General features: G+C 46.8%; 1 non-coding gene across 1 annotated transcript; it reads right to left on the bottom strand.

Annotated features, from left to right (window-relative positions):
* Positions 1-1,918: 1,918 nt before the first annotated feature.
* LOC138570370 (small nucleolar RNA SNORA76) lies at positions 1,919-2,052 on the bottom strand. The gene has a single exon (XR_011303452.1). It is a non-coding gene; the product is annotated as a small nucleolar RNA SNORA76 (small nucleolar RNA).
* Between the last annotated feature and the right edge of the window lie 21,378 nt (positions 2,053-23,430).

The following is a 23,430-nucleotide window of genomic DNA, read 5'->3' as shown; positions in this document are numbered from 1 at the left end:
ATATTCCGTGAGGCAGAAACCCTCTCACATCGGTCCTATATTTGATTAGATGTTGTTGACATAGGAATTTTCAAGCCGTCACATTCAAATAAAATATGCCTACTAGATTCCAACTCACATGCTCCACAGAGTCGACACGTTTGCTCGTTTCGAGGGGTACCAATTCTAGCACCATATATTTCCAGTGACAATACGGCATTACATTAAATTAACATATATTCTCTGACTGTATTACTATCGGTCTTGGCATATATATAACTAGGTTTTTTCTTAGACTCCCCGACATATTCAATATCATTTTTACTGTTTACCTTAGTTGCTAAGTCGACCAGAGCTTGTTCTCTATCAATCTTTTTTAATTCATACTTTATCTGGTTTTTATATCCAGCAATGTTATTTAGTGGGGTGTTTGTTCTGGCAGATAGCAGCCATTCTAAGCAACTATCTCTAATCGACATTTCTATATTTGTATATGTAGTCAGTTTTTGATAAATAACTGCATTGTTGTCCAGCTCCAGAATCTTCCTATGTAACATCAGTTGCTTGAGCCTGAATACCTTTCCCTCCAGGGTCTTTAATGCATTGGTGTATTTCCGCGCCCCAAACATCCACACCATAAAGCATGTCTGGCCTTATTTTGGTCTGGTCTATAGTAAATACAGATTCAAACATATATCTTCCATTTGTACCTGAGAATTTACATGAAACCCCTGTTTTTTTTTGGTCAGTCTTATCCCCAATAAAGGCCCACTGCAGCTGCCAATTCACTTGATTGTCAATTATGAGTCCAAGATACTTCAATGTGGTAACAGTTTCCACCTTCCTCCCTTTGATGGTCCACCTATAGGCATTGTTATTTGCTTTCCCTTACTATGTTTAAATACCATTATTCTGGTATTATCCACATTCATGTTTAACCCATTGGCTTTGGCATAGTTCCTGAGTGCATTTATTTTAGCTGGTGATCTTTTCGATGTGCGGTCTAGTATTACCATGTCATCCACATAACCCAGCCAAGTTATGCCAATTCCACCGTATTTTATAGCATTCACTTCTGGTATAGGGAGAGCCGCTTGCATGTCTGACAAATATAAATGAAGTAAGCAGGGTTCCAAAATGCAACCCTATTTGACCCCTCTACTAATTGGAACCCATTATACTACACGTCCAGACCCATCCAACCTACTCCCGATTCTTGTGTCCGTGTGTAACTTAATAATCATAGAAAGCAAACACAGCAAATCAATTTTGGGCCACAGACATCCTCTCAAGACCTTGTCGAATGCGGCACTAAAATCAAAATACGCCACATACACAGGCAACTGACGCTTTGTCCAACTATACTGAACTATTGATACCAAAGTGATTAAATTACTAAATCCCTTGAAAAATCCAGTCTGACACTGTGGAACGATGTTATTTGCTTCAGACCATTTAGTGAGTTCTTCCAAGAATACTCTAGCAAATATATTAGCTGGTATATCTAACATTGCCAGAAGACGGTAGCTACTGGGTACAGTTCTACTTCCTTTTTTGTAAATGAGGATAACATGACTGTCTTTCCAAGACTCAGGTATAATATTCACAGCAGCATTGCTATTTATTGTATCTATTTGACAGTTATATAGCGCACCGAACCCAGAGGCATCTGGGCGCTTATATTAAGATGGGAATTACAAGGGTTGCTTAAGTAGGGGTTACAAAGTATAGTAACAGCGTTCATACATATCGGTTGCCTAGTGTAGTTGCAGTAGTTATAACTATACGGCAGTGCAAGCTGGCAAGTCCAATCAGGTATGTTACCGGCAGAGATTAGGCAAATAGGCAATCACAATTTATCGGTCCAGGTTTCTTCCTTGGGCGGAACACCAATTTAAGGCCGTTCCTTAGTGCCCACCCTTTTCCAGTACTGACAAACAAATGCAACTTGCTTTTAAAAGAGCTATTGCGGTTTGTTCAAAGAAGCTCCCTTTATGAACAACATATTTCTCTAGCACTGCTGCTTAGCTAGTGAAGCCATTGATTGGGCCATCACAAGTTCACAGGCAGTGCAGCTTTACTGCGTACATGGCACAAGATACATTTTAAAACAAATCTTCATTTTAAACAAATCTTACAAAATTACAGGGAGAAAGCTATGTTCGAGGAGACGGCCCCTTTTGTCTGGTAGATTGCTCAGTTCCTTAGGAGCCATCGTCCATGAGCTACAAACTGCGGTCCTCTGCGTGACTTTGTAGCTCTTGCGCAGGAGGTGTTTGTCCACAGCCGGTGTTGCTCCTCAAACAGACCCCTCAACAACTTGACTTCGGGAGAGTAAATCCTTCTAAAGATTGCAGACCTCTGCACTACTACGCCATACTGATAGCTACCAAACAGTCTATTATACCAGGCCGCCCTGGCAGCAACGCTATATATGCATATACAACATACAGTGCCAATTCCCACACTTGCGTATTTCTTCTGAGTAGCGCATTACAGGTCCCATGCGGGCCTGCAGCACAAGATGTATTCAACTTGTTTATTAATGCAGCTAGGTCACTAACAGCAGGCAAAAGCCTCCATCTTAAAGTTATAGCAACAGGGTAGGAAGAATCCTCAGCAAACATTCCCAATATGCCCGCTATATATTCCTCTAGGTCCCTGCTAGTCACCCCACTAATCATTGGCATTGCAGTATTCTTTGCATGGATCACCTCCCAGAATCGTCTAAAATCACCATTTCTAACGTGATCCGCAAAGTTCATCCACGCCTCTCCATCCTTTCTATGCAGCCCTTTATAATACTTCATCTTCCTTTTACACATAGCTGCTTTCAACAGTGCAGAATAGGTTTTCCTTCCCTTCCTCTCATAGGTCTGCATTAGTACTCTAATACCAGATCTCATGTTCCTTTCTTCGCTCTGGACCCTAGCTAGAAACACATGTCCTGTGAGTCACAGAGTCCAGGAGTTACCTGCAAGTTCACATATCGAGCAACGGAAATACATGGAAACTGAAAGGTTGTCTTCGGGCCAATGAGCAGGACCCTCTTCCATATGGACCGGATGAAGTTGATGAAGACTACAGTCCTCTGTGTCTGTTTATGTCAAGTTGGCTGGTGCATAACTCTTTGTCAATACAACATCTGTGTGCCAGGCTTGTGTTGCCTGTCTGCATGAGTCCTTAGAAATCTTTGAAGTATTTGTGCATATTTAAATACAAATCTTCAAAATACGGATGTTCTGCCTTTACAAGGGTGAAGGTGTTAGGGTGCCCTCAGAGCCCCAGGTGATCCAGGCCAGGAAGCACATGAAAGCCAAAAGGACTGGCAGTGGCATGCAGCTGAGGGGAAGCCCCAGGGCCCAGAACGAGGGAGAAGCGGAGAATCCACTACCACCACTGGTGCCCTGGTCCATGCTTCAGAGGGCCTAGCACCAACTGCATCTGGGCAACACTCCCAGGCATCTCAGCCCATGAGGCGCATCAACAGAGACTCAGAAAAAGGGGTAGGAGTCAGCACAGATTCCATGAGGAGAAGGCGGACTTCCACAAAGGAGAGGGGCCACCCACCTTCACGCCAGCCCCCCTGTCCAAGAGGCAGCAGCGGCACTGCCAAGTGCTCCTGCCCCCTAACCACCACACCCTTCCCAAGACACCCCACTTCTGCTTGGCGGTGTAACTCCATCTTCTGGGTTGCGTACTCCGAACTGCAGGGGCCATGTCCTGGCACAATATGGAGCAGAATATCTGAGGACTACCAGTGCAATGCCAGGGAGGTGAGAGGGTGATGGGGTGACCTCAGGCTTATCTCTGAACAGAAGATCTTTCAGGAAGAGCAAAAACAGCATTGCATGACTGATTGAGGGCACGCAACAGCACTCTGGAGCTCCGAGTACTCCACAAAATCAGGCATAAGCAATACCAGAGGCTTCTGTCTCGAAAGTGGCATATTGCCTGGATCTAGTATTGCTTTTAACATTGTGTTCAGCCACACCCTGCGCATCGAAGTGCCGATGATGATGCCAATTTACAGCTTTGGTGTGTGTCCCCCAACAAGGGTTGCACTGTCTGTGTCTTATGACATGTATTGGGAAGGTGATGGCAACAGCTTTCTTCTGGGAAAGTCAGAACTGCCGTGTGAGGGCTGCCCCCGCCTTGTACACTAGACACTGGTCACTTTCCCTCTATTTCACTGTTACATTTATAACGACATCTGTTCTCAAAGCAAAACGTTCCAGGGAATGTCATTGGTGAAACACACAGCCCTGAATCAGTGCACACATTTGTTGTTTGTGCACATTTGCTGCTTTTGTGTGCTTTTTCATGCGAGTAGGTCGAAACTCACAGCTTGCTATGCATCTACGTCTGGCTACAAACCTGCTGTAGCTCAGGCGTATGCCCCCTATTCACCCACACGACCAAAGGTGCTGGGTGTGTAAGACTGATTTCAGGTAACAGTCACCTGCAAGGCACCTTCTGCATCTGTTGCTATGGGCCCATGACATGTGGACTCTCTATGTCCTTTCTTATTACAGACATATCCTGAGGGCATGCCCAATGTACTGCTGCTTACTCACATGGATCCCTCCTGTTTGGTGTGGTGTCGTCCCTGGTAGGGCTGCACTTGGGCCACACCATTTAGTATTGTATTGCCTCTTACATGGCCAAACAGTGGAATCTCCTGTCAGAGGTAGCTCAAATACCTGTGTGACCAAAACCACTAGCTAACCTCTTACATGGCCTTCATAGACTCAGAGTAACATTTAATTAGACATGTTCTGCAATGTCACGTTGTGCTATGCTGTCTACATGTGTGCTGTACATGTCTTACCACATCACACAGCATTATGTGCACTCCCTTGTCAATCAGTAATCTCTTGTAATGTCTGTCAGTCCAGTGTGGTCTCCCAGCAAATGACTGCAATGACTAATGTGTCCCTTTTTTGTCTCTTGCAGCCTCTATTTCCAATGAAATCATGACCCTGGAGTACAGCCACTGTCCTCATAGAGGGGTGCCTGAGCTGCGATAGTACCCCAGGAAGAGTCAATGGAGGATGATGGAGAAGGAGGTCGAGGATTAGGTAGGTATGTGTGTGGAGCCTGAAGACAGGGAGGAGTAGCTGCAGACAGGCGGCAAGGTCACGTGCCCCAAAAATGACTTCTCGGGCAGTGTTAATAGTGGCTCATGAGTCTCCTACTGCCCCACTTTCCACGCTTCCTCCGTGCCTAAGGACATCCACCCTAGCCACATGCAGGTGCACACATGGGTCACCATCGGCTGCCTCCCAGCCTTGCCCCCCTGCCAGTCCAGGCTCTCTCCCAGATGCTGAGACAGCGCCATACCCCTGGGAGTGTCCCTCTTCTCCTGTACTGCAGGCCATCACATTGGAACATTCCATCCCAGCAAGAAAGGGGCCGCACAGAGATGTAACCTTTGAATGACCAGGGCGGCCTACAACAGATGCACATACAGAGCCAACCTATGAACCCCAGCATCCCCAGCTTCTGACCCTTGGGGGAACAGTCACAGGATACAGGGCCGCAGAGCACAAGCCTCGGAGGTACTGGTAAGGACGTGCAATCAGCTGATGGGGTTCATGCAAACCGTCTATGAGGCAACCAGGGTTGGCTTTCGGAAGGTGGCAAAGAAGGTGAGCGAAGCAGGGGAGAAACACACACAAGCTGTGAGGGAGGCAGGCTAGATTGCTGCCCAGGTGGCTAGAAAGCCAGCACAGGGTCTGAGGGAGGCAGGCCAGCTTGCTGCCCAGGTGGCTAGAAAGCCAGCACAGGGTTTGAGGGAGGCAGGCTAGCTTGCTGCCCAGGTGGCTAGAAAGCCAGCACAGGGTCTGAGGGAGGCAGGCCAGCTTGCTGCCCAGGTGGCTAGAAAGCCAGCACAGGGTTTGGGGTAGGCAGGCCAGCTTGCTGCCCAAGTGGCTAGAAAGCCAGCACAGGGTTTGAGGGAGGCAGGCTAGCTTGCTGCCCAGGTGGCTAGAAAGCCAGCACAGGGTTTGAGGGAGGCAGGCTAGCTTGCTGCCCAGGTGGCTAGAAAGCCAGCACAGGGTTTGAGGGAGGATGTGAGGGGTCTAAGTCAGAGTATTGCAGGGGAGAGGGTGATTTGTGTGAGTTGAAAGAGGCTGCCTGTGGCCTCCGGCATCATGTATTGATGCCACCTACAGGCCCTGTGCCTGCCCCTCACACTGGTTAATCAGCAGAAGTTACACCGTGGTAGGAATGACTTTTTTTGGCATACATTCTACTTACCCATGTGGTGTGCTGAATTCTGTGTGAGCTATAAGTTTCATCCAAACAGAGGTTGTAGTAAACTTATAGAACCATATATACATTAACTACATATTCACATGTAAGAATCTATAACATTTGGAAATGCCATCATTATGTTTTAACATGCAGATTTAAGTGAAATACAGACAACATCATTTGGATGGTTCTATATGCCTGATGCCATTTGTACTTCAGTGAACTATAAGGAAATGGTACATGCACACTTATTCTAAATTACAGCAGAATTATAGTTTTGTATTTACAGAGAAAGTTTCATTTTCGTATTCAAAATCTGCATATTGATTCCTACTGACAGTAAGTACTTTGTAGTGGACATCATTTCAAAGATTAACATTGCCTACTGCCAATAGCTTTCTGGGTTTCCTTTGAATGACGAGTCTGGAAGATGGGTTGTCCTTTCACAGTAGTAAAATGTAGGAGATCTCCGGAAACAAGAATATTTTTACCTCCAAACAGCATGTCATAATTAGTCCTCAGACCTCTTGCATTCCCGAATGAACCAACGATTGACTTAATATGAATTAATAAGATTGGACACCATGCTAACTTCATTTACAATTACAACGTTCACTTTACGCAGGACACGTCCAAATTCTAGGGCTGCCATGGATAAAAGATTGCTAAATTCTAACTTGTTATCATGCACAACTGGTAGAATCACTGCGTAATGCAGAGTGACATCTCCTATGGTAAATGCTGCCGACATTCGGGGCAGTCACAACACAAGAGACAGTGCAGCTAGTTTCTCCCTGGACTAACGATATCAAATTTCAAATGAGAAAGGTTGTTCCTGAACCAGTTTGTCCACCAACATGAGGAAAGAAATATTGGTATTGCACACAAGAGAATTGACAATTTATTGATTTTGTGCTTTTGGCTATGCACACATGCATTACTTATTTAAGTATATAACTTTCACTGTTCTCTGTTCAGATTACACACTAATGTATCTATCTCCATACTAGGTACATTGCTTGCCTGAAAGCATGTTCAGATTCTTCCCTGTTAAGCTCAATGTTGTGTTATGAGATATTATGCAGCACAAACATGTCAGGGACCTTCTACCCCCACAATGACGGTGACGCACAATAAAATGCTTTTTATGATTCCACAAATGCTTTTGAGGAGGCCTCCACCCTGTCTCGCACCCAACCTCCACCAGCACTCCTTTTCACAATAGACCAGGAACCAGGCCGGTGTATTGTCAATGAATAATTTATCAATTTATTATTTTAATATTCAATTAGAACAAAAATATGAAAGCAGACACTGATGTGGCAACACAATGCACAGGCTTCTAGAATATAACCAGGTTAAGAGAGACTTCAATGCCACACCAATTTTGTGTTGTGAAAAGAAATGCCAAATTTCCCTCAACTGATTGCAGAAAGGTTAAGTGCTCCCCCGGTGACAATGGAAAACTGAGTCTTAAATTATTCAATACTACTACCATAGGACAGCACACAAGGGATACTTTGGGCTGCTTATACTAGAGGGGATCAATAGGGCTTCCAAACAGACTAGCTAGCACACATAGGAAATCCTTTTTTTACACAAGCAGCACATGAGAAAGAAAAATAAAAAAATGAAAAGGAATATAATTTGAATCCGTGATCAGGATGTGATAGCGAAGGAAAGATAGAGTAGGACAAATGATTTTTCAAAGGTGAAAATAATTATTTGAACAAACGAAAATACAAATCCCACTAAATTTAGCTGGAGCTGGAAAAGACAGGCACACTCAAAACCATGAAAAAAGAAAGAAAGGCAATACCAAATAAGAGTTCAGAACATAATAGAGGGAAGGAAAATACCCAGGGAAAAACACTGTTTAAAGGATGAAAATAAATATTTGGAAAAACAAAATTGGGAATCCCACTAAATTTGGCTGGGGTTGGAAATTACACACACGCTTTCAACAATGAGAAAGGCACATAGGAACCACAGTTTTCAGTGAAAATGACAGGGGCAACTCACAGGTATGTTTTGGGCAAAGAGATTCTCACAGTGGGAACAACAGTTTGGGTTTAATATGACAGATGCAAAGGGGATTTGTTTTTAAACACACAATTTAACACATGGACAAATTCGGTTTTAGCTCATAATGGGAATAATTCTTTTGGGGCAATGCTTTAATGACTATAACAATTAAATAACAACACTGGGCACAAGATTGTTGATTTTGAATTGCAACAACCTTGCTCTGTGAATTTCAATGGGGGAATACATTGATTTACTAAGCACAATACTAGGGAAATAACTGAATTAACTATGCAAACAAACAAAGGACTTTTCAGGGGAAGAGAACTATAATCAACAGATACGCAAGGGATGATTTTGTTCCATAGGAAAAATTACTTAAATGCACAGAGGAACACAGTATTTGTCAAGGGGAGAGTTACCAAATTGCACAGACAAATAAAATACTTTTCAATATAAAAATGACTAAATTGCACAACAGATAGCATAGTGGATTTGTTCTTATGGTGACACTCTAGGGTAGTGCTTAGATAGATAGGACTTGTTTAATCTATGGCTGTGGAGATATATACTTACAGAAGAAAAGGATTCTATAGTCATCAATAGCGCCAGGGCTCCACCGGCAGGACCATCAAAGGGGTCAATCAAGGCCTCACTCTGTTCTCCCAACCAGTTACTCCAGGTCCCTGCTTCACTCCATGTCATGATGCCCGCTCCCGGGGAGCCGGTTCAAGCCCTGCGTCCCCGAAAGCGGACATCCAGTCCCCAAGGAAGGACCCAGCAACCCCATATAGGGGCCCTTTGGACAGTGTCCTGGCGCCTATGGCGCCAGGCTCATAAAAGACATCAGTCCTGGCGCCGTAGGCGCCAGGCTCATTATGGAAGTGCTTGGGTGCACTTACCTGATGCAGACCATGCTGCAGGATCCCGGCCTCCTTGAGGCCTGAAAGGAACTACTTTACCTGTGGGACTAATTTACCATCCGGGCGTGGTCGGGGAAGGATACATACCTGATTGGAGGAAGGATACATACCTGGAACTTCTTCCAAGGCTATTTAAACCCCACCCGAACAGCCACACGTGTTTCGCGTTGTTCTGCATCTAGCAGCTGGACGCTCACCGTGTCTGCTCCTGCATCCTGACTTCTGCCACGCCTGCCAGCATCCTGGATCACCTGCAAAGGAAGAGAAGAAGAGAACAGAAGAAGGAAAAGTCCTTACCTGCTAAAACCGCATCCCGGAGACATCTCGCCGACAATCCTGAAAAGGAAGACTTTAATTTAAAAGCTCATCGCGTCGATCGCTGCAGCGCCGCATTCCACTCACCTTTACAGGGCGCCTCCATGTTCAGCAGCGATCATCCGGATTTGCAGTCACGCCCCAGCGCCTAGGGAGAAAAAGACCAGAACAAAAGGTGAGAGAGAGAAGGGAATAAGGAAAGCTAAATCTCCATGTTAAGACTTACCTGTTGATTCATTCCCTCTTCATTTCGGGTCCGCGCCGCATCCTGGCATTTCCGGACCCCGACCCCTAAGGGGAAAAAGAGACATCAGCGTTAATGAGCGAATGAAAAGACATTACCAAAAAAACATTCATTAAAGACTTACCTGATTTCTACAAGGATTTCACCTCTCATCTCGGGTCGGTGCCTGTTCCCCGGCATTCCGTACCCCGGCCCCTATGGGGAAAAAGAACTAGCATTAGTACATTAATGCATGGACACAAGGGGAAGCTCTTATCAAAACACTTACCTGGAAGCCAAGCAAGTTTGGTTCTCACCAATCCGAAAAATCCAGTGAAGTAACTGGTTACCAACGCGCCCCTGCATCAGAAGCAGGATGGAGAGCTCGTCCTTCCAGACCCTAAGGTGAGACGCTGTGAGGAATCACAGAAGGGTTTCGAGGAGGGTGAGAGGGGAAAGTGGGAGGCTGATTGCATTACCCCGCAGACAGTTAATCCCCTATTTTCGCCTACAGAAGGATACTTCTGTGAGCCAGACAAGCCAGATTTGGGGGCCCGGTCCAGTCCGTCTTCCGAACCCTGCGCATCACCTTAGAAGAGGTCACAGCAGCGCGAACCAGGCCAGCGCCTCCGTGGGAGTCAGGTGAGCGTTACAGAACGCGAAGCCTTCCTACAAATTCCCACCCAGGCGCTATGGAAAGTTCTGAGACTGATCAGTTGTCCCAATTACTGGGGGAATTACGGGCCGAAGTACATGCCGCTCGTCAAGAGACTAATGCCCTTAGGAGGGAATTAATAATATCAAAGGAAAGAACTGATGACCTGGCCAGACAGCTTTTGCAAGGTCAAGCTGGGCAAACTCCTCTACCCAGTTCCGGAGGGAACCCCGCTCCTGTGGTTTCCAGTAACCCTGTGCAGATTAATCTACCTGGAAACATGCCGCTGGCCCCACCCGAACGCTTTGCTGGGGACCCCAAACGATTCGCCGTATTCATGAATCAGTGTCGTTTGCACTTCCTATGCAGACCTGGGGCCTTCCCTAATGATCAGACCAAGGTAGCCTTTGTATTGTCATATCTCAGTGGCTGCGCTGCCGATTGGTCAGTTCCACTGGTTACTCAAGATGACCCGATTCTCCGTGATTTTCAAAGGTTTCAAGTAAGCATGGAAAGGTTATTTGCTCGACACTCTCAGGGGCAGGCTCTGGATGACGAACTTCTATCCCTGCGACAGGGCAATCAGGACCTCCTATCCTATATTGCAACCTTTAATAGACTAATTGTGGAAACGGGATGGCCAGAGGATAAAAGAGTCACGTTGTTTTATCGAGGCCTACGCGGAGAACTTAAAGATGTCTTGGCCCAAGTTGAAAATTCGCCCCAAGAATGCACAGAGTATATAGACTTAGTGGTCCAATTGGATCACAGACTTCAAAACAGAAAAGCAGATCAGTCCAGGTTTGAGACCCGGGTGTTGGTCAAGACCCATGCTAATCCCAAGGGAGTTGATGACTCTGAGCCTATGCAAATTGGAGGGGTTAAAGGACCCTTAACTCAAAAGGAACGTGAAAGGTGGCGGCAGTTAAAATTATGTCTTTATTGTGGGAATTCTGGACACTTTCTACGAGATTGCCCGGCAAAACCACCCCGAAAGGCGGTAGGAGCCGCTGATAAAAACCATGAAGACTCTGTTTCGGGAAACGACTCCGCCCGACAAGTGTAGGGGTCCGCTTGCCGAGCTTGAAAACTAACTCTCAGACCTCGCATTTCATTGTACCAATGGTTCTCGTAGATCCAGAACAGCCTAAGCGGTTGCATGCAATAAAGGCATACATCGATAGTGGGGCTATTGGAAACTATGTGGATCGTGAATTGGTCTCTAGGATTAACCTCCCTCTCCATCCTAAAACCAGCAGAGATGTCATCACCACAGTCGATGGAACTGAAATTGCCTCTGGACCGGTAACACATTCCACTACTGAGGTGACTCTTATTGGTCCCGACGGCCATCAGGAGGGTGTTGTGTTTGATGTAATCAAGGCTCCACAGTTTCAGGTTATTCTTGGAATCCCTTGGTTAGAGACACATAATCCTTGAATTGATTGGCGAGCTAAGAGAATAACCTTCCCGGATTGTACGAAAACCTGCTACCCAGAAAACCAGAAGATTAATCTAGCATCTGTAACCTCTGCCTCCATGCAACTACCTCCGGAATACCAAGACTTTCAGGACGTCTTCCAAAAGGAACAGGCCAACACGTTACCTCCTCACAGATTGTACGATTGCCAAATCGATCTGGTGCCCGGTGCACAACCCCCTTGTAGCAGGATTTATGCCCTTACCGAACCTGAGAATCTGCATTTGAGACAATATTTGGATCAATACCTAGCTAATGGTTTTATTCGCCCGTCAAAGTCCCCGGCATCCTCGGCTTTGTTCTTCGTGCCCAAAAAAGAAGGCGACCTTAGAACTTGTATCGATTACCGCGCATTGAACCAGATAACGGTTAAAAACCGTTATCCTCTGCCTCTGATCCCTGAACTCCTTAACCAGGTGAAGGACGCTTGCATATACACCAAGTTAGATCTCCAGGGGGCTTATCATCTGGTACGAGTTAAACAAGGCGACGAATGGAAAACTGCCTTCCGTACTAAATAAAGATTATTCAAGTACCAGGTGATGCCTTTCGGATTGTGTAACGAGCCGGCTGCCTTCCAATACTTCATGAATGATGTCCTTCGGGAACTCATCGATGTTTGTGTTGTCGTATATATCGATGACATTCTGGTGTACTCCTCTTCGGAATCTGATCACAGAAAACACGTCAGGGCAGTACTTGAAAAACTGCGCCAACACAAACTATTTGCTAAATTGGAGAAATGTGTTTTCCATACCACCGAAGTCGAGTTTCTAGGTTTCATCCTGACACCCAAAGGAGTCCGAATGGACTCAAGAAAAGTGGATGCCATCCTCAAATGGCCATCACCTAGCTCTGTAAAAGGGGTTCAAAGTATGCTCGGCTTTGCCAATTTCTATCGCAGGTTAATCCCGGAATTTTCACGCGTGGTACAACCCATTACTGCACTCTTGAGGAAAAATAAACGTTTTGAATGGTCTGAAGAAGCCGAGCAGGCCTTTCTGGATTTAAAAGCTAAGTTTACCTCTGCACCTATATTGAAACACCCGCGTCCAGATCTCCCTTATGTCGTCGAGACTGACGCATCGAGCCTAGCCATGGGAGCTGTCCTGTCCCAAAAAGATCCCGAAACCAACCAACTGCATCCCGTAGCATTTTGATCCAGAAAATTCTCGGCACCCGAGGTTAATTATGCAATCACGGACAAAGAACTGTTAGCCATTAAGTCCGCTTTTAAAGCCTGGCGGCATTATCTGCTTGGCGCTCGACATACCATCACAGTGATCACTGATCACGGGAATTTACAGTATTTGAAAATCACCAAGGCTCAGTCATCACGGCAGCTCCGATGGGCTTTGTTTTTCGCTGAATTTGATTTCGTGATTACCTATCGACCTGGCTGCAAGAATGGCAAAGCAGACACCTTATCCCGAATTGGAATGGGAGAATCTGATACAAACTCAGAACCAGTACCAATAATTCCCGAACAGAGGATTCTAGGCATGACTTCGTTACAGACGCTTGAAGACATTCAAGCCAGAGTGAAACAACTCCTGGACCCTACAACCTTACAGGATTGGATACAAAAGGGATCAGACTTTACCATAGATAATGGTTTACCTTATTTCCAAGGACGCTTATTCCTGCCACATAAGGAATTACACGAACTAGTTATTTCCGGTTATCATGATGCATTAATAGAGGGACACCCCGGTATTGCCAAGACAGAGGAAAAGGTGAAACAACAATTTTGGTGGCCCTCTTGGCGAAAAGATGTTAAATCTTTTGTGATGTCCTGTGGTGTTTGCCCCCAAAATAAAAGTCAAAAGAAAAGACCAGCCGGTCTCCTTCAACCTCTAGACATACCGCCAGCACCCTGGCACACCATATCAATGGATTTTATTGCGGACCTACCTACTTGTTCAGGGTACAATACTATTCTGGTAATTGTGGATTTGTTTTCCAAAATGGCCCACTTTATTCCTTTGAAAGGTTTACCTTCAGCTTCTGTCCTAGCCAAAGAATTCCTCGAAAATATTGTTTGGCTACATGGATTCCCATCTATACTAATCTCTGACCGGGGAAGCCAATTCATTTCCCACTTCTGGCGCAAATGTTGTCAAATGGTGCAGATCGACGTAAGATTATCGACCAGTCACCACCCTCAGACCGATGGTCAGACCGAGAGGACAAATCAGACCCTTGAGCAATACTTATGGTGTATGTTACAGCAATCTGAAAGCAACTGGAAAGACTTTCTTTGGATAGCCGAATACGCATATAATAATTCGGTACACTCTGGAACTGGCCACAGTCCTTTTCATACTTTGTTTGGGCATCACCCTCGAACCTCAAACCTTGACTCACCTCAGAACCTCGGAATGCCTGCAGTAGAACATCTGCATTCTACAATTACCCAAGCCTTCAAAGAGGCAACTACGCATTTACAACAAGCCAAGAGAAAATACAAGGAGAATGCTGATCTACATCGGAGTGAAGCACCTCCGTATCAGATTGGGGATCAAGTGTGGTTAGCTACCAGACATTTACCACTGAAAGGGCCTCGAACTTTTAACCCAAAATATCTGGGACCTTATTCTATTACGGCAATAATTAACCCAGTGGCTGTTAAACTTGATTTACCAGCTAGTATGCGAATTCACCCTGTTTTTCATGTGTCACTTCTGAAACCAGTGGTACCCGGAACCCGACTACTCAAACCTCCAGAACCTATTCTAATAGATGGGGAGCCCGAATTCGAAGTAAAGAACATTTTAGACTCAAAAATATTTAGCTCAAAACTGTTCTACCTAATTGATTGGAAGCGGTACGGACCTCAGAAGAGGTCGTGGGAACCCAGCGACCATGTGCATGCACCTCGATTAGTCAGTAAATTCCACAGACTCTTCCCAGACAAACCAAAACCCCTGGAGGGAACAACCTTGGGAGGGGCCTTGGGGGGGAGTGCTGTCATGATGCCCGCTCCCGGGGAGCCGGTTCAAGCCCTGCGTCCCCAAAAGCGGACATCCAGTCCCCAAGGAAGGACCCAGCAACCCCATATAGGGGCCCTTTGGACAGTGTCCTGGCGCCTATGGCGCCAGGCTCATAAAAGACATCAGTCCTGGCGCCATAGGCGCCAGGCTCATTATGGAAGTGCTTGGGTGCACTTACCTGATGCAGACCATGCTGCAGGATCCCGGCCTCCTTGAGGCCTGAAAGGAACTACTTTACCTGTGGGACTAATTTGCCATCCGGGCGTGGTCGGGGAAGGATACATACCTGATTGGAGGAAGGATACATATCTGGAACTTCTTCCAAGGCTATTTAAACCCCACCCGAACAGCCACACGTGCTTCGCATTGTTCTGCATCTAGCAGCTGGACGCTCACCGTGTCTGCTCCTGCATCCTGACTTCTGCCACGCCTGCCAGCATCCTGGATCACCTGCAAAGGAAGAGAAGAAGAGAACAGAAGAAGGAAAAGTCCTTACCAGCTAAATCCGCATCCCGGAGACATCTCGCCGACAATCCTGAAAAGGAAGACTTTTATTTAAAAGATCATCGCGTCGATCGCTGCAGCGCCGCATTCCACTCACCTTTACAGGGCGCCTCCATGTTCAGCAGCGATCATCCGGATTCGCAGTCACGCCCCAGCGTTAATGAGCGAATGAAAAGACATTACCAAAAAAACATTCATTAAAGACTTACCTGATTTCTACAAGGATTTCACCTCTCATCTTGGGTCGGTGCCTGTTCCCCGGCATTCCGTACCCCGGCCCTATGGGGAAAAAGACACTAGCATTAGTACATTATTGCATGGACACAAGGGGAACCTCTTATCAAAAAACTTACCTGGAAGCCAAGCAAGTTTGGTTCTCACCAATCCGAAAATCCAGTGAAGTAACTTGATACCAACGCGCCCCTGCATCAGAAGCAGGATGGAGAGCTCGTCGTTCCAGACCCTAAGGTGAGACGCTATGAGGAATCGCAGAAGGGTTTTGAGGAGGGTGAGAGGGGAAAGTGGGAGGCTGATTGCATTACCCCGCAGACAGTTAATCCCCTATTTTCGCCAACAGAAGGATACTTCTGCGAGCCAGACAAGCCAGATTTGGGGGCCCGGTCCAGTCCGTCTTCCGAACCCTGCGCATCACCTTAGAAGAGGTCACAGCAGCGCGAACCAGGCCAGCGCTTCCGTGGGAGTCAGGTGAGCGTTACACTCCAGGGCTAGGCCCAATTTCTGCAAGTATAGCTCAAAATTTTCAGTCAGCTGCACACTTCGAATTTTGTAGAGAGAATCTCCAGTTGAGGAGGAGTAACCTATTTATAAGCAAAAATTACATCACTGCTGTGTCATCCTCCTCACATAACTGATTAGGCAGTGGTCAAGGGTTCCCTCCCCCTCCATAAACTGGTAGGCTCAGAGAATGGAGGAGTGGTTTGAGCATCCAGAGCAGGTTACCCCATCAATCATCCGACAAAACAGAGGGTTGGATCTGGCTTTGGTACCTAGAAATCTCACATTTTAATAAATACCCTTTCTCATCATGTTATGTCACCGATGGCCATATTTCTAGATACTATATTTTCAGGCAGTCACCTAAACTTTGATGACCGTGGGACCTACTGGTGCGAAGTCACAGTTTTCCCTTGTTTCCGCCCAAACCATATTACTAAAAATTCAGGCATTCGATGAGCAGAACACCTATCACCTGTTAAACATTTTCTCAAAATGTTATGATCGTCATATTTATGCAGACAACACAATACATTTTTTTCTCATAACTTTTGATAGGTTGGTGTCACCAGAATGGTTTTTTAGCCCAGTAGATGCGGCTTGTGGACATCTTTTCAGAAATCCACACATCAATATTTTGGGACGAACATTATGGATATTACACGATGAAACGTACTTCTCCTATTTTACACAAGGGGAAATTAGCTTCCTCCTTAAACTAGCCCCCACCTTTGCCAAGTGTGGCTGTGACATCATAAAGGGTCCTGTGCTGAGATTAGATCACATTCTGTTGAGCTTCAAAAGGCTAGTTCCTAGCTCAGTCCAATTTTATTGGGGCCTAAGTGGTTTGGACCCTAAACTGATGGAGAGCACCCCTGCTTGAAGGACCAGACTCACATTACCACGGCAACAGGCTGTGAAGCCTCACTGCAGGAACGAAACCAGGACCAAGATTTGGGGCCTATCTCTCCTGCAAGCATTTAACTTTTTAACCAACATCAGATAATGCACACTTTTGTATGTACAACCCTTGCACAGTAATTTCCTGCAAACAGTGATCACAGAAAGGCAACATAATGTACATATTTCCAGACTTTAGCTGTGCATGTGAATACTTAAAGTGTAAATGTTAAAACACCATTGCAATGTTACTGCAGAAAGTTCCAGCCGTGACACCTTTCATTTCTTTTGCAGTTCAAAATCTCCATGTAGATTCTGCAAATTATGAAGTCTTTTCGTGATGGGCTCATGATGAACAAACTCACAGTTCCTTTCTGGCATTCCTTGACATGTTTTGAAGAGCATGTCTTTAATACAATGGAAGGGAAAAACGGATTTTGAAAACAATCATTGTTTTTACAGTAAAACCCCATTCTGTTGTGCAGGCTTGCACAGATTTTGGCACTTCCATTTACATGCCTGATGCCGCCGTTTTAGCCACTTGGGATCTTTGGCAAAAGTGTTTGCGTGTTTTTCTCTTCTTTCGAGGCCATGAACATTTTTAGGTACCTTCAAGTTTGGATGCTCAAAATCACTCCTTCGTGTTTGGCAATGGCCTCATTGTGCACGTACTCCAGCACAGGCCTTTTACTAAGGGGCATGTCCCCCCACTGACTCTGGCCTGTAGTTATGGCATTTTAGGGTTATTTCACCCCACAGTTGGTCTGGATCACAAAGTTAATCCTGGCTACTTTATTGAGGCTCTTGGGCCATCTCAGTAGTGTCTTTTGCTATTTCAACTGCCACTAGTTCTTAAGAAATGTCTTCTTCTAACATCTCTAAATTCTGATCGAACTTTGAATAACAATGTTTACTTTCCTTTTCTAAAACACAGCTTAAAAAGTATAAAACCTTCCAGGCAGCTATTTCTGCTAATGCCAAGATATGAACAACTGCAAAATACAAAAAACGATTCCTTGTTTCTACAGTTTTGTAAGACATTGCTATATGGTTGATGAAAGATGCTGTGTCATGTCTCATGAGGCAATCACAACAACCATTTAATTTAAAGCATCCAGTTTTAAGGTCACCTTGCACATTGTGGTATGTGCGGTTCTCTGCTACTTAATACAAGTGAACGCTCTCCAAGTCACTAAACCTCTTTTGATAATAGGTGTCAATAACATTGGTTTTCAGTATGTTTGTACTGTCATGAACCTTTTCTTCTAACTCTTCAATAACAGTTATCTGGTTTAACACTTGTTTCCTAGTAATGGCAGGGCCAAGCCCGAGCAAAATAATGTTCATACTACATCCATACAGAGACAAACTATTGAGTCAATCTGAAGCTTCATATGCACCACACTCTCTATGGAAGTGCATTTTGCTACTAAAGATTATATGTTTTTAACTCAGACTTTTATCTGCTGACAAATCTAATTTGCATTGCTCTTTTCTGCACTACTTAAGTAACCTGAAACCTGATGAGAAACCAATGTTGTGTTATCAGCTATATGCTGGACATCAGTATTTCTATTCCGTAGATGAGCAATGACAAGATTATAGTCATTTATCAACTGTGACTGTTAATTTCTTTTTAAGTGATATGTGTGTTTGTGTGATTTGCCATTGATTATGCTGGAAAGAATACAAAATACTGTTTACCTGACCAGCTGCACATATGGGCTTTGGAAACACAAACCTGTGCTTTGTGTAATAATTTCCGTCGCTCATATATTTATGTCAGCTGTATTTGTGCCACATGTGGATCTGGAATCTGAGTACTTTGAACATAACTGTGCAGTATTAGCTTCTCTTCGAATAATACATTTGACATGCTTTTCTATAAATTGTATTAAAAAACTGCCACTATTTTTGCATCTTTGACTCACAAAAGTAAATTAACGTCAGGTCCCCCAAGAGCTTTATACTATTTTCGCCAGAAAAAGTGTTCAACTGTACCAACAGGAACATTTTCTTTACTGTCACTAAAATGCAGCATGGCTGTGTATCGACGGATGTGAGGTGCCATTTGCAGTACATCCTCTGTATAGAATACCTTGACAAATTAAATCTGCAAGACCATTCCAGCCATATACAGTGCAACTCAAAACCACAAACCAAGTGAGAGGACCCAAGTTTCCAGGCATAAATCAGAGCTCTGAATGTCATCTGTACCAGTTCTCCTTAGTTACAAGCATGCTGGCCAGGATGTTGATAACTTTTGATCCTAACACCTCATCTTTATCTTTCACCTTTCTGGCAGTAACACTTTGGAAGCATGTCCCTGTTCTGAGAGTGTAAACCACTGAATAGCAAAGGGTATAAAATTCAGTTTCATACAGTAAGTGTAAAATATATTCTATGTTTGTTCAGAATCTGGGGTCTCAGAACACATGTGTGTATAATGATATTCTGGCGATCATCCAATCTTCCATCCTTTCCAGTGGGAAAAAGCATTTGGAAACATTGATGCTCCATACTCTTCCCCTAATCACCGATTGGTGCATCTTCAGCCTGTCTCATCTTATACAATTCAAGAGTTTCATGCATCACTTCATGAGAACAAATTAGATGAATGGTTCACATAAACTATTAGATTCAGTAGCTGTAATTCAATGAAATTGCATCTTTCGTGTAAATTCTCTAAATTGTGCCTCACAAATAGAAGTCTCTAGTATGTTTTGAATTTCACTTAAAAGTTCACTCTCTTCTGCTAAACATACCAAAGCTTCTTTTTTACTCTCCTAACCTCAATGATCTCTTGCCAGATTGTCTTTATTTTTTGTGGCAACTACATTCACTAATACAAACAAAGAATCCTCGAGTTGACATTTCAGCCCCAGACAATGGACATTTTCCTTCAAATCAAAGAACAAAAATATCACTTTTCCCATTAGACCACTCACAAACTCCTTTGCAGGTAACTTAGATGATTTAGGGGGTAATTCATAGAATTCAGCGCACAAGTGGCGCACGCGGCTGGCGCACAGTGTGCGCGTGCGAATCCCTGCGCCAGCCGCGTGCGCTAAAATCCATTTCCGCGCACAGCGTATTCATGGATTCCAGCCACCAAAACCAGCCGTGGTGCACAGTGGCGCAGCGACCCTGCAGCAGTGCCAGTTACGCCCCCAAGAACGCCTCTCGCGCAGGGAAAAGCCATCAATATACCCAATCCAGCGCAAAGGGCTGCGCTAACCCTGTACCAGCACAGCAAGTGGGCTACGTGTATCACTGGGGTGCGCGGGAAGTACCTCACGCGATTGGCCCTGTGCGAGCAGGGTACGCGTATTTCAGGGGTGCGCGGGAAGTTCCACACGCGATTACATCATGGTACATGTATTTCAGGGGTGCGTGGGAATTTCCACACGCGATTGGGCCCGTGCAAGCAGGGTACGCATATTTCAGGGGTGCGCGGGAAGTTCCACACGCGATTTCATCATGGTACGTGTATTTCAGGGTGCGCGGGAAGTTCCACACGCAATTTCATCATGGTACGTGTATTTCAGGGGTGCGCGGGAAGTTCCACACGCGATTCCATCAGGGTACGTGTATTACATTGGTGCGCGGGAAGTTCCACACGCAATTTCATCATGGTACGTGTATTTCAGGGGTGCGCGGGAATTTCCACACGGGATTGGGCCCTTGCGAGCAGGGTACGCGTATTTCAGGGGTGCACGGGAAGTTCCACACGCGATTTCCTCATGGTACGTGTATTTCAGGGGTGCGCGGGAAGTTCCACACGTGATTCCATCAGGGTACGTGTATTACAGGGGTGCGCGGGGAGCACCACACGCGATTCCATCAGGGTACGTGTATTACAGGGGTGCGCGGGGAGCACCACACGTGAATCCATCAGGGTACTTGCATTACAGGGGTGCGCGGGAATTTCCACACGCGACTGGGCCTGTGCAAGCAGGGTACGCATATTTCAGGGGTGCGCGGGAAGTTCCACACGTGATTTCATCATGGTACATGTATTTCAGGGGTGCGCGGGAAGTTCCACACGCGATTCCATCAGGGTACGTGTATTACAGGGGTGCGCGGGAAGTTCCACACGCAATTTCATCATGGTACGTGTATTTCAGGGGTGCGCGGGAATTTCCACACGGGATTGGGCCCTTGCGAGCAGGGTACGCGTATTTCAGGGGTGCACGGGAAGTTCCACACGCGATTTCCTCATGGTACGTGTATTTCAGGGGTGCGCGGGAAGTTCCACACGTGATTCCATCAGGGTACGTGTATTACAGGGGTGCGCGGGGAGCACCACACGCGATTCCATCAGGGTACGTGTATTACAGGGGTGCGCGGGGAGCACCACACGTGAATTGCACGTGTGGGTCCTCCCAGGTGTTCCCTCTACACCCTCCACGGCCCCTGCAGGTGGCTCACACCACAGGGGCCTAACCTGCACATGTCCTGCAGGCACCCCATCCACCATGGCCATGCCCCCGTCAACTTGCACTACTGCCCACCAACGCATGTCCCCCTGCACCCCCAGCCACCAGGGGCAGCCTCCACCAGGCCCCCACCCATGTCTCCCAGCACCCCCACCCCCCAGCAGTGCAGGGGCACCCACCACCAGGCCCCCACCCATGTCTCCCAGCACCCCCACCCCCCAGCCACCAGGGGCAGCCTCCACCAGGCCCCCACCCATGTCTCCCAGCACCCCCACCCCCCAGCAGTGCAGGAGCACCCACCACCAGGCCCCCACCCATGTCTCCCAGCACCCCCACCCCCCAGCAGTGCAGGGGCACCCACCACCAGGCCCCCACCCATGTCTCCCACCACCCCCACCCCCCAGCCACCAGGGTCAGCCTCCACCAGGCCCCCACCCATGTCTCCCAGCACCCCCACCCCCCAGCAGTGCAGGGGCACCCACCACCAGGCCCCCACCCATGTCTCCCACCAACCCCACCCCCCAGCAGTGCAGGGGCACCCACCACCAGGCCCCCACCCATGTCTCCCACCATCCCCACCCCCCAGCCACCAGGGGCAGCCTCCACCAGGCCCCCACCCATGTCTCCCAGCACCCCCACCCCCCAGCAGTGCAGGGGCACCCACCACCAGGCCCCCACCCATGTCTCCCACCACCCCCACCCCCCAGCAGTGCAGGGGCACCCACCACCAGGCCCCCACCCATGTCTCCCACCACCCCCACCCCCCAGCCACCAGGGGCAGCCTCCACCAGGCCCCCACCCATGTCTCCCAGCACCCCCACCCCCCAGCAGTGCAGGGGCACCCACCACCAGGCCCCCACCCATGTCTCCCACCACCCCCACCCCCCAGCACTGTGGGGCACCTGCCAGCAGGCCCCCACCCATGTCCAACTCATGTTCCCCACCACCCCCACCCCCCAGCACTGTGGGGCACCTGCCAGCAGGCCCCCACCCATGTCCAATTCATGTTCCCCACCCCCTACCCCCCAGCACTGTGGGGCACCTGCCAGCAGGCCCCCACCCATGTCCAACTCATGTGCCCCACCCCTCCACCCCCCAGCACTGTGGGGCACCTGCCAGCAGGCCCCCACCCATGTCCCATCCATGCCCCCCTGCACCTGGGTCCCACCAATCCCCAATCATGTCCGTAATGGCCATCCTCCCCTGCCAAAAGGCCCAACCAACTATCACATCCACCCACATATCAAAGGCAATGACATGTTACACACCCAATGTAAATAATGCAAATGAACACATGTCTGTCACACACAATGGCTGCAAGTGAATGTTAAGACACCCAACATGACATGCATGAAAGCAATGAGATGATACGACACATTGAAGGATGAAAATAAAAATGTATTTAAAATCAACTTGAATGGAAATGAAATGAGAAAAACCACAAAGCAAAACAACCAAAAGAAGAAGAATGTCCATGAAAAAAATCAAAAACACACAGCACAATCCAAAAAAATGGTGTCCAAAGTCACAGTCAGAAAAGTAATCCAAGTGTAAATGATAAACAAAAACCATTGCTCCATGGCAATGAATAAAATCCAAAAAATAGACAAATCCATTGAAGAACTATTTACAAGATAATCCCGGGTCCATGAGCCCAATCAAATGAAACCTAACTATGACAACTAACTAAAAACTGAACTACATACAAAAATGTGGCGCATTGTCCAATCGCAACCAAATAAAAAAAATAAATAAAGGAAACCTAACACTAACTATATAACTATATACAAAGGCGGCGGGCAAGTCCAGCGGCTCACTCCGTGGTGTTCCGGGCCAGGGCATCATCGAACTCCTGTTCGATGTCCCGGAGGCGGTCCTGTTCCATGGCCCCGAGGGTCCGCAGGGACGATGCCGTCTCCTCCTCCAACCCCCTGCGGATTGCCTCGAGGCACTCGGCCCGCCTCAGGGCCCTCCGCATGGAGTTCTCCGCCCTGACCATTG

Source organism: Ambystoma mexicanum, chromosome 2q (assembly GCF_040938575.1).
Source record: "Ambystoma mexicanum isolate Mex_15411 chromosome 2q, UKY_AmexF1_1, whole genome shotgun sequence".
In the NCBI taxonomy this organism is placed as follows: domain Eukaryota; kingdom Metazoa; phylum Chordata; class Amphibia; order Caudata; family Ambystomatidae; genus Ambystoma; species Ambystoma mexicanum.
This window is presented reverse-complemented; position numbering and strand designations above follow the sequence as displayed.